At 41.8% G+C, this 13,108-nt stretch overlaps 1 long non-coding RNA gene across 2 annotated transcripts; it reads left to right on the forward strand.

Annotated features, from left to right (window-relative positions):
• The first annotated feature begins 9,461 nt into the window (after nt 1–9,461).
• LOC146965747 (uncharacterized) lies at nt 9,462–12,840 on the forward strand. 2 transcript variants are annotated; one of them, XR_015034642.1, is made up of 4 exons: nt 9,462–9,579; nt 10,468–10,556; nt 10,659–10,744; nt 12,625–12,840. It is a non-coding gene; the product is annotated as an uncharacterized LOC146965747 (long non-coding RNA). The 2 variants fall into 2 exon arrangements; XR_015034643.1 differs by having other exon boundaries at nt 10,468–10,544; nt 10,654–10,744.
• Nucleotides 12,841–13,108: the final 268 nt, after the last annotated feature.

A 13,108-nucleotide genomic window follows, 5' to 3' on the forward strand; every position in this document is an offset into this window, starting at 1 on the left:
ACTGGCTCTATACTGTGACTCAGGGAAAAGGCTGACTCATGTCCTCCCAAGCATGGGCCTACAGCACGGGCCTACAGCACATTCAAACTGGATCGAGAGGACACGGCTGCACCATGGTTCTGCGCAGTAACACATTTAAACTAAACATTTGAACTTCTTTTACACACAAGCTCAACTAAGACCAAAACAGTGGAAGTGAACTGGTACATTTTCAATGGCTTTTACACTGTTTGGCCTTTAGGTTTGGCTGTGAACATGAGGTTTGCAGCAGTTCACATTGTAGACCGAAACTAATTTATGACCTGTATTTAGTTTCATTGCTTTTGAAAAACAGTTGATTGAGCTCATGCAAACACATCATCACAGCTGATTTGTTTTTTCTTTTTACAGTAAGAGTCATTTCTTCTGCTCTTTTTTCTTTTTGTAGGCGACGGCTGCTGTAAATACTGATTTTTGTTCTCTTTACTCTAGCCTCAGTACATTTCATTTGCAGATGTTGTAATACAGTAAAATCCTGTCTTCTTCCTCCATAAGCTGCTCTGAGATCAGTCTTATAGAAGGATGTTCATGCTGATCTGTCTGAGTTATTGATGATGATCAATAATCACCAGAGCAGCTGTGTCTGTCTGTAGCTGTAGTGTTGACGAGTGTGTGTGTCTTCATGTGTCACGTGATCAGGTGTGTGTGTGTGTGTGTGTGTGTGTGTGTGTGTGTGTGTGTGTGTGTGCGCTTGCGCATGTGTGTGCAGCTGTGTCGGATACACTGTCCTCCCCACCACTTTTTGTCATGAACAATTGTGTCCCCACCACCAAATTAACTCAACATTAGCCTAATGAAGAATGAAGAAAACACATGGTCAAATAAACCTACGACCAAATAGGCAGCTGGAACAGTGTGTAGCTACTGTAAATAACTTAGGAACCAACCAATCATTGGTTTAAATCATCTCAATATACATGTAACCCAATTGTTGTCTCCACCCTTAAAATTTGGTTCCAATTTAGATGTAGTTTTGGACTCAAAGGATTGTCTAATCACAGCTCCATAAATAACAATCATCTCTTCCTCCATCCCAGCATTGATAATGCCTTTTCTCTATGGCAGAGCTCTGGCCTTGTCAGGTGATCTCTATATTAACACTAGAACCGCCAACTGGGGGGACACGGGGGGGGCAATCCAATCCTGCGTCGGTATGATGGGCAGCAGCTCCACCTGACATATCAAACAAAGATCACTAAGGACTATGGATGCTGCCGTAAAAGAGAAAAAAGAAAAGAAAAAAAAGGTCGTTTATATGGTGGAAACCCGGCGGGGGCGGGTTCCTACGGTGCCCCCCCCCCCCCCCCCCCCCCCCCCGCCTCGCGGAGGCTGCGGGGTGTAGCCTATTTCATGGCCCAGAGTAGTTGTTAAAAGACTACGACAAATGTAACACCTATACAGCTCTAATTAACGCTTTCTTACAGTTCATCCAATGAACGACTCATGGCGGTTATAGGTATATAGTGTGCAACGGCGGTGCTAGTGTTAACAATGTCTTTGCTAGCTTCAGCGAATTATGTAAAACAATTAAACTTTCGAAGTCTCACCTATTCCGATACTTCCAGGCTTGTAACTTTAACTAACTACTAACTAACTAACTAACTAGTAACTGTAACCACAAATCAGAAAGGCCTTATTTCAAAAATGTACACCTTATTATCCCATCTCAAAGAGACATCTCTTGATAAAATCAAGAAAGACTGGGAACAAGAACTTGGCAGGGTTATCGATGACGGTGACTGGGACTCAGCATTAATTCGTGATACAGTACATCTGCTCCAAGCTTAACTTGATACAATTTAAGGTTGTCCATCGTATTTATTTTACCAATTCCAAACTTTCCCAAATTTATCCCAATGTCACAGACACATGCAATTGATAGCTTTCAGTCACGTGACTTCCCAGGGACCTGGCGGTCAAAAGCAACATTCCAAAATGGCAGCGCAACAGACTTTCTATGGACAAACAACCGAGTAATGACTTAAATCATCTGCCAGCAGCTGAGAAAGAAAGATATAAAAACAACTTTGAAGTTTTGGTCACTTGTGACCCATATTCAACACCAGCTGCTGTATACCAGCTGTTTAAGGGACCGTTCGTTATTTATGGAATGGGCCACCGGAGGAAAATGGGGGGGGGTCATGTCATAATATTCTTTGTTGAGGGGTGGGTCCACTAAAAAAAAAAGGTCAGCGAGGGGGGGTCATTCAACATTTTGTCTGGAGGACACTGCAATTAATCTAAAAAAAAAAAAAAAACGGGACATTTCAAAGCTGCAAGCACAGAGCAACGGCCCCCAAATCACAACGTTATTTTATATTGGTCTGGTCTGCCCTGAGTGGGTTTCGAACCCGGGTCTCCCGCACCGCAGGCGACGATGCTAACCGCTTCGCCAAGACCTAAATGAGGAGTTTGCATGCGGGTTAGCACGTCTTTTAAGGGTGAGTGAGTTTAACTTCAGTACTGTACAGAGGCTACGCTGCCTGCCTGCCTCATTGCGTAACTCTACTGAGTGTGAGCGGCACGTACGTTCACCTTGCTTTCGTGAATTGTAAACAAACAGACGCCCCCTCGGTTTTAGCGTCCAGCAGTTTAGCGGCTAATTCAACAGCAGTGATGGATAACTGTACCGGAGAGGCTCAACTTCATGAACTACATTTGAGGAATAAACAGCAGCTTTTACCTGACGGGAGACCGACACCTGAGCTAAGGTAGCTAACAGTTAGCTGGTTTTATCTACTTTTTCTCTCCCTCTCTTTCTTACACACGCAGGCACACACACACACACACAGCCCAGGTTGTCTGTCATCTGTCGTAAACCTTGTAATAATACGTTGTTGAGTGCAGTTCACATTATTGTTGCTTCGGTTTGAGTGTGGATTAATTGTTAATGGCTTGTTGTGTAATGTGAGCTGGTCCAAAATCGCGGTTATGTTATTGATGAGTTGGGTTTTAATAACAGCTGATAAATGGCATGGATTGATGAGAAGGTGTTGCACACATGGTTGTCAAAATGAAATAATGTAGTGTCACACGCTACGTGATGCGATGTCACGTGTCGATGGCTGGGGGGGGGGGGGGGGTCATGTATCTTTTGATAAGGCTTAATGCAGGGTCATGTTAAAATTTACTGACTCCGACAGGGGGGTCATGTAAAAAAAAAAAAAAGTCCTGTGAATCCCTCCGGTGGCACTGATGATAAATAATGAACAGTCCCTAAGATGACCAGTTCCCTGCCGAAGCTCCAGTTGGGCGATGTTTACATTTACCTGGTGGAGAATCCATCATCCTCCACCGCTTGCAACCAATATTTCCAGTGTTATGGCTCAACTGGTTTCTGATTAAAAGCCCCATTTTGTAGTTTTTTGATCTTAAAATAATGTTTCTGAACTCGTTGAAGTGGTAGAAATGTACCTGTAACTTTCCTGTGTGGGAACACCGTCCTGGTACCGCAGCTCCGCTGAGCTCTGAGCTCCAGCCCACTGAGCCCAGGCTCCCTGCTGCTCTCACCCACAAACCAGCCTTGTGTTGGGCTGCACGGTGACCAGCTGCCCCCCCCTTACCCCCCGGAGCTTTGCTACGCACCGCTACCGACGGCAACGATGACGGCGGTCCGATAGCAGCGGGACCGGCGGCGGCAGCGATGGTAACCCGGCGGGACCGCCGCCACCGGACACGGCAACAGCACCGCCCGCGGCGGCAGCGACATGGTAACGGGGGTCGGGACCGACCGCGGCGCGGTGAGGACGATGACCGGTATTGTTTAGCGTATTTTCAGAGTGTTTTCCATTAGTTGGTAACTTTAACATGACAGGCTTTGTCATACTGTGCAGTGTTGTGCAGAGTGAGAGTAGTGTGGCGCTGACTGACTGTAGATTGGAGGAACAGGTTCACTCACAGAAGCATATGGCTGCAGTAACATGTGAACTGCGGCTTGATTTGTGAATTTGTAACAAATCTGCGGACGGAAGTGCAGCACAGCTGTTGTTCGGTACGGTAACCAGTTAAATCAGACACCAGTTGGGCCATAACACCGGTATTTTTGAAGCAGCAGGGAGCAGTGTGTGTTTTTCTGCCTTGTCCTAAGCCGCAGACAGCGGGGAAGTGGATTGTTTTGACCGCCAGAAGAGGTCATTTAAAGCATTTGATGAAGAAAAATATGTAAGAGATGTTTCAAATGCTAAGATATCAAATATTCTGTTGCTTGAAGATCCTGAAGCTGCCTTTAAAGTTTTTGATGATACATTAACAGGTGTTATAGATCAACATGCACCTGTGAGAAAAGCCACAGTGAGGACTGTTAACTCACCATGGTTGGACAGAGAAACAAAAGAACATATGATTGAAAGAGATCAGGCAAAACAGATTGCTTTATCATCTGGTATTAAATCGGACTGGCAAATTTATTGTAAATTAAGAAATTTTGTTACAAAGTTAAATAGGAGGAGAAAAAAAGAATATTATGATAACATAGTTCAGGAAATGAAGCACGATAGTAAAAGATTATGGAGTACACTAAATGTTTTAGTTAAGGGCCACACCAAGTCTTCACCATCTTACTTAGAAACTGGAGGAGAGTTCTTGACCAAACCCAAGGACATTGCTAATCATTTGAATAATTATTTCATTAATAAAATCGATAAGTTAAAAAGTACTGTACAGCATAATGATACTGACCTTGCAGATAGACTAATTAACCAAATTATGGAAGGTAAAGAATGTATTTTTGATTTCAAGACTGTTACAGTTTCTAAAGTTGAGTTATTATTAATGAATTGTAAGAATAAGTCACCTGGGGTTGATTTTCTTGATGGAAGGTTATTGAAACCTATTGTTGGTATTGTGGCCCCAGTGGTAACACATATAATTAATTTATGTTTGACTAAAAATATATGGCTACAAGGATGGAAAATTGCAAAAATAATACCAATTCCCAAAAACAAAAAGTTGCAGTTTTCTGAGTCAAATAGTCGACCTATCAGTTTATTGCCGATTTTGAGTAAAATCATGGAAAAAATTGTGTATGAGCAAATTCAGTCATATTTTTCTAATAATTATTTATTTACAGATTTTCAGCATGCTTACAGGGAAAAATATTCTACAACAACAGCTATGACACAAATGTTAGATGACTGGTGTAATGAAATCTCGCAAAAGAAAATGATAGGAGCTGTCTTCCTGGATTTTTCGGCAGCGTTTGATATTCTAGATCATGAATTATTATTGGCAAAACTGAAACATTATGGGTTTTCATCATCAGCTTTGTTAATTATTAAAAGTTATTTGAGTGAGAGATGGCAAATGGTTTATTTCAATGGAAGTGAGTCAGATTTAAAACAAGTAAGACAGGGAGTACCCCAAGGAAGTTGCCTTGGACCTCTTTTGTACTCAATCTTCACCAATGATTTTCCCTTGGCATTAAAAACAGCTCGCATGACAATGTATGCCGATGATACGACAATTTACTTAGCTGAAAGAACTATTGATGGATTAAATAGACATTTAAATGAAGAAATGAAGTTGGTTTCTGAGTGGGTTAACTGTAATGGATTAATTTTGAATGTGTCAAAAACAACTAGTATGGTTATTGGATCAAACTATTCACTGCGTTCAAACCCAGAGCTTAATGTGATGATCAATAACAAATTAATTAAACATGTGAAAGAGGTAAAATTATTAGGAATCATCATAGATCATACATTATCATGGGACATGCATATAAAGAGGATAATAACCAAAATTGGAAACATTCTTTCAATGATTAGGAGATGCTCTAAATATTTAACAACACAAATTACTAAACAAGTCATTCAAGCACTGGTTTTGTCGCATATGGATTATTGTACAGTTGTTTGGTCCAATACCTCACTAGCCAACATCAGAAAACTGCAACTTATACAAAATAAAGCAGCACGTGTTGCACTTATGTGTGGAATAAGGTCGAATATTTGTCAAATGCATGCCAGTCTTGGTTGGCTGGATGTTAAGCACAGATTGTCATATTTGATGATGGTTTTTCTTAAAAATATAATAACAACTAAAATGCCATACATTTTGTATAGAAAATTATCTTTTAGTTCAAACACACATAATTATTCAACTCGACATGCTGCTGGAGGTTATTTTATTTTACCCAGGGCACTCTCTCAAGGCACAGTATTATATCGAGCTATGAAGGAGTGGAATGCCCTTCCGAATTATGTTATACAACAAAGAAACATGGTTAGTTTTAAAATGAAATTAAGAGATTATTATTTTGATCGCAATTTTGACCATTAGTAGCCTATTTGTAAAACTGGGTCCTGGTATTCTTGTTGTGTAGTGATTCAATGTAGGAGCGGGTAACATATGTTAAGTGTTTGTCTTGGATGTTTGTTTTTTTTTTTTTTTTTTTTTTTTTCTTGTATTGAGTATGTGTTTTATGTATTAATGTATTTTATGTGTTAATGGTTTGTATTTGTCATTTATTATGATGAAAAGACCCCAGGAAGAATAGCTGCTGCGTGGCAAAAGCTAATGGGGATCTAAATAAACTAAACTAAACTAAAGGGGGGCGTTCCATACGGGCTGTGACGTCACATGAAAGCTGTCAATTGGTGTCACATGTCACTAGCAAACATGACCCACATGTTTTGGTCTTGTCCCCGTCTGAAAGCGACTGGACGGCTGTTTTTAAACAGCTTGCAGAAGCACTAAATATGAAGTTGACGCCTTGTCCAGAATTGGCTATTTTTGCTGTGTTATCAGACCGTCAAACAGTTAGGAGAAAGTTTAAGGATAGTATCGCCTTTGCTTCTTTATTAGCACGTAGAAGAATTTTGTTGGAATGGAAGTCGCCTGTTGCCCCCAAAGCTTCCCTGTGGCTTCAGGACCTCATGCTGTGATTAGATCTGGAGAAAATTTAATACGATCTGAGGGGGACACCTCGGTTTGTGGCTGCATGATTAGTTCCATAGCTAAATTAAAGACACTACAGGACAAATGAAATGTTCACTTCTGACAACTGACTTTTGACTATATTTCCTTTTCCGCCTTGCCTCATCTCAAACCATTGAAATTATTACTTATCAGTTTTGTTTTGTGGTGTTTTTTTATTTTTTATTTATTTATTTTTACTCTCTTTAACTCTTTGACTGCCAGCCATTCTCACAGCAGCTTCCTCCAGCTTGCCAGGCATTTTCCAGCTTTTTGACTGATTTCCGTAGACCCACCATATATTATGTACTGTTACTACATGTATTCAACCCATCAAAGGAAAGATGAGGGTCTCTAGTTTCCAGCAAAAAAAACTGTTTGTCTCTATCTTGTTCCAGTCTTGTGAAATTGGCGGTTGAATATCGGTTACTTTAGCCCAAAATGCCATTTTGGCACCAAAATCTTGAGAAAAAGAGGTTTTTGTGTCGGGTGTCATTTTCAGGTGAACCAGTACAATTGGCTCCTTTATATTTTGCTTTAGTGACGCCTCAGCATCTGTACAGTTGTTCTCTTGTAAACAACAACAAAATCAACACTGACAAATGACTTTTGATGACAAAAGACAAAACATTTAGCTACTGACACACACTACTGCAGCCTTTTTTCCTTCTTTTCTTTGAGTTACAACTTTTTCTTTCCTTTTTTTTAGTGTGTGTGCGTACGTGACGTGTGCATGTGCATGTACGTGTGTGTGTGTGTGTGTGTGTGTGTGCGCGCGCGGATCAGTTCGACAGGTTTTTGTAGCCGAAACACGGCGCTTTAGATCAGCTCCAGCTTCCTCTGGTCAGCAGGCAGCGGTCACTCACTCACACACACACAGACACACACTCACACACACAGCCTACAGCTCTGGCTGACGTGCCCCCTGAACTCACAGCCACAGAAAGTCTACGCTCACAACAGACACTCCCACCATCTTTAGCTCTCCTCGTCACGTTCGCCGGCGCCGTCCGCTCCTCATCCACACTAGATCACGGGATTTTCAAGCTGCTATCTGAGTGATTTCTCACAAAATCTGGCGACTTTCCAAACGCTCTTGACGACTAACGACGAGCGATCAACGGGGCTGTTGTTACTAACGTTTGTGCTTTGTATCACGGAGCTGCACGGAGCTTCGACGAGCTGCCGAGCCGCCATGAGCCCCGCCGCCGCCCCCTAAGCTCTCACCGCAACACAGTCTCACTCCCAAGGCGTAATAAACGGACGTTTGGTCAGGGCCCTTTCGCGTTGTTTCCAGACGCTCAAGGTACCCCTCAGCGTGGGACCTGAACGCACAGGGATTTCAATTGATTTTAATGCAATCCCCTCCGCGGCGATATGTGACGCTCAGTGCAAGTGCTCCAGCCATCCATTCACTCCTATTCCGATCCGGCCGCGGTGCTGAAAGACGCCGTGAGCTCCCCTCCCATTGGATAACTGAACCTCGTACCATTTGCAGCTGAATTCGTATTCATACGAATAATACAATATTTATACAGTAATTTGGCCGCAAAAATAACATTTCAACATATTTTTTATGACATTTCTAACGAAAAATGTGTGTTTTACTTTCAAAATCTATGTTGAACGAATTCAAATTATGTTTTGTTTGGCAAATTGAACCTGTTAAAATGTGTACAAAATGTTCATTCAGCTTTCTGGCCATAAAAACAACATTTCGGGATATATCTGGCATTGTTTGAGGACATTTCTAGCGAGAAATGTATGTTTTACTCTCTAAATATATGTTGAATGAAAGCAGATGTCGTGGTTGTTTTAAACGCTATTTTATGAATGTATTTTTTTTTTTCATTATTGTGTAGGCCAACGTTTGGTGCATTATTTTAATCATAAACGTTATATTTATTCATTATATATGTATTTCGTTTGTTAGTTATTACGAAGATTGCTCAGATTTCCATCGTTGCTATGGTTACAGTGAACGATCAGCTGATTTCATTGTGACTGACGTAGCTTCCGGCAAGTCCGTCATCGTCTCACCGACAGGCAGCCCCCGTTCAGGTAACGTAAACAAACAACATGGAAAATTGTGATAAAATAATTAACAGTTAAAGCTATTTTACCTCCAAAAACCAGCCAGTGTCGTCAACCACAAACAAAGTTTGACAGATGTGGTTGATCAAAGTTGTTAAACTGGCTGACTTTACTAGCTGCACTGTTTGATGTAGATTTTAATGATTAGGCTAACGTTAACATAGCTAGGCTAACATTAATGCTACATGCCAGCCCTCACTGTACTTTTCTCACTGTTTTACAGGTAACAGATAATACCTACAATGGCTACAGCTGAAGCTGAGTTCAATGAGATGCTCAGTAAAACGAAGAGCCTGACATAAAGGTAATTTAAATATCTTATTCCATGCATGGGGATCAGATATTATGATGCATTTGTGCAGGAAGTCTGTGTGGTTAACTGCATTACTTTGATTATATTGTGGGGTTTTTTTAGGTCAAAAAAGAGGACAAAGGCATCAGACCTGCCACGATGGAGAAAACGTGATGATCATCTCTGTGTCCTTGAGGAGACCGGTGTGGAGATGCTTGATGAACAAGAGCCAGGATTTGGTATGTGATCATGATAATTTGTGCATCATTATTCTTATTTTGGTAGAAAAACATCATGTTAGGATTTCTATGCGGATGTACCAGTCCAAGAAGCTTTCTGAAGTCTGTAGTAGTTGTAGTCGTAGGCCTGCACACCTCAACATCACCATAATACTTCATTTAGAATGTGATTTTCACAGGGCCTGATTTAAGCCACAGTACCACCTTAAATTAGCTCAGTGCAGCATCACACCGGTGCTCTTACCAATCATATTTCCAACACACGCAACATAACACCACCTGAGAACTCTCGCCTAAACTTCATATGGATGCTGGCAGAAAATGGAGTATGCCAGGGTGGGCTGGCTTATGCAATATTTACAATTGCCACCTTTAATTCTACATATAAGTGTATTTTCAATTATTCTGTCAACAGACTGGCAAAGTGTGTTTGAACACCGTTTTACCAGAGTTTTATGGAGTGGGTGATAAGCTCTTTCAAGGTGGACAAGCTGTGCGCAGAATAGAGGATGATACTTGTTGGAAATTCCCACGGGTCACGTGATTCTCGCGGGATGGGAGTCAAAGTTTTATTAATCCTGTGATTGGGACGGGACGGGAATAAAAATCAACGGGAGCGGGCAGGAGCGGAAACTCCATTAATAGATGATGATTTTCAGCCGTGTTAAACAACCAAAAGGACAGATGCGTCCATTTTTGCCGTCATCTTTCAGTGAGCCAAAACTATTTTGGCTTGCGTTAGTTAGTTAAATGGGGAGTGGGTGCAGGAGACACACAATAATGACAAAATGCAACATTTTTGCAACATGTTTGGGTTCATTCAACTGAGATGGACATAAATGGACATGGTGTGACCAATGTACTGTTTTTATTTTTTATTTTCTCCAGCTCTGAGGAAGGGGGCTACTTTGACGGGTGCTTCTCTGCAATGATGATGACTTCCAAATGAGGGCCAAGCATGTACAGTAAGTGCTTTTGTGTATTTTCCACATAGATTCTCATTGAACTTCTTGTACTACTTGAAAGTTTATTTTTAAAATAACATTAGAAACTTTTTGTCTTTGTATGCACCAGGAAAGGGCATCTGTGGTCGGTCTCAGCTGAATGCAGCAAAGGCGAGGACAACGAGGAGGACTAGGGGAGTAGCTCCAGCCTTGATGAGCAGGTGTGTATCATATAAGAGTTATGCCATCATGGCATTATTCTTTGTGCTCTAAATATGTATGTATATCCACACATCAGCTGACCCACACTATAGGCCCAGTTCCAATCCGCCCCCTAAAGACTCAAGCCCTGAATGCTCACTGACTTAAGTGACGTCAGATCTAAGACAGAGTGTGAGAGTCTGTGAGGGTCCAGATGCTGTAAACATGACTGGAACAGCACTCTCACGACACGTTACCTTGACAACAAAATGTTGTTGACTCCGGTCATGAAATGATAATTTACTGTAATTTCAACACGCACAAAGTGTGTGAGGGGGACGGACTCAAAACAAAATGTTCCTGGATCAGATCTGATCAAATCATCATCAATACTCTGCAGTACTACTACCGTCAGTATTAACGTGTGCAAACTGCACACGTTAATACTGACGGTAAACTTCTTTTTTTATTTTTTTGTTGCCCCTGTCCATTAACAATAAAGAGAGCGGCAGAGCTCTCTCTGACTACGTTTGTTTATTTGCTTTTTGCTTTTTTTTTGAACACTTGCGTTCCGACGGCATCTCATGTGTTTGACTTCACAACGCTATGAACTGTGGGTAATTCCCCTACCCAAAGTCAGCATCGGTGCTAACTTACGGTAAGGGGGCAGTAAGGGCTCATTCACTGACTTGGTGATCTGACAACGGAACAGCCCTCACACTCTCACGGAATTCCCGTGAATGCGCCTCTAAGGACGCACTCACACTAGGGCCAGTTGATCCGTACCGTGCTGAAGCCCGAATGCCCCCCCTCCCCTGTCCCCCGCTGGACCGCACTCACACTACCTCCAACCCAAGCGCGCTGAAGCACGGTTGCCTCCGACACATACGTCATCACGTTGATATACCAACACGGCGGATGCGCTCTGACTGCAGAAAGAACAGCGCTTTTTAATTGTTTGACCGGTTGTCATGGTAACATCTTGAAGTTTAATCAAAGCGATGTCAACTAGCTATGTTTATGGCGCGACGCAATCGTGACTGTTGTTTACACGCGGTTGCAGACACGAGGTGGAGAACGAGCCCGCGACGCATTACTGTACGCATTCCTGGCCAAGCGCACCGTGCACACCTCACCAACCGTGCCGGGCCAGGGAAGTGTACCGTGCTCAGGCACGGTACACTTGCACTCACACTGGCAATAGAATCAGGACTTTAGTCTAGTGTGCCTAGTGTGAGTGCACCCTAAGTCAGTGTGTCCGTAAGGGCTCGGATTGGAATTGGGCCATACTCTTCTCTCCAAGTTATTTTGCACTTCATCTATTCACAACTGTACTACACTTGAATGAAAATCTGTGTAACTTTCACAGACTAACAAAAACCCAGTTGAATGAATTTATCTATTGGGCTCTTTTTTTGAAACTACAATATTAGCTTCATCTTTTTTGTGTGACTGTTAATATGTTTGCCATCAGTACAACAACAATTACTGCTATTAAGGGTGTACGCAACTATACTAAGTGAAGGCTGCCCGGAATGCAGCCACCTGACTGCCATGAAGTCCTTGTTGTCTGTGCTTTATCCCAAGGCATATGGCATCAAGTGCAATATCATTTTATTTATTATTCGTTTCATAGCCAATTACAGTGATATTTAACAGTTCTTATTAGCTATAATTTGATGATGTTTACATAATTGTATTGAATTCTGCAACCCATAAGACACAAGGTAATACATGGTTTATCATTATTAAAGGTGAAACTCATCATGTTAAATGCTGACAGTCATTGGAAAGTTTCAAATCCAGTGAGCGCTGTGTGCTGGATTACAACGCTCAAACAAACTGATGAATGTTCCACTCAGACTCAGACTAATGAAGTGCACTGTTCTTTAAATGACAGATAAAGTGGGGAGCAGACAACCAGGATGGAGCTGGATCTACGTTGGTGGAGGAAATGGGCAACTCTTTCCTCTCCAGGACTGCCATTATCACTAAGCTCATGAGTAAGGGAGGTTTGTTTTAGGCTGTTACACATTGTTATAGAGTTATGATTTACATTTCACTACATTTTAGCATTACATGACTATTGTATTTCAGGTATTTTAGTGGAATAGTCCGACTACATTGTTGTTAGTTACAGTAAGTGAGCACAACGTGATACTAAAACAGTTAAAACCCGACTCAAAAAGTGACCAACAGGGGCTCATGAAAGTCTTTAGCTTCTCTTTGCACCAGACACACCAGCATCTCCACAGGCAAAGGCAAAGCCTAGAGACCCACAAGGAGGAGATAAATTAATACATTCTTGTGAAACAGATCAGGCCAGGTGTATAGGGCTTTGTTTATTTCGTGACCATTTTTCATCACCACAGTATTGTTGGGTT

This window comes from Trachurus japonicus, chromosome 21 (assembly GCF_045865225.1).
Source record: "Trachurus japonicus isolate A0001 chromosome 21, Traja_1.0".
NCBI lineage: Eukaryota > Metazoa > Chordata > Actinopteri > Carangiformes > Carangidae > Trachurus > Trachurus japonicus.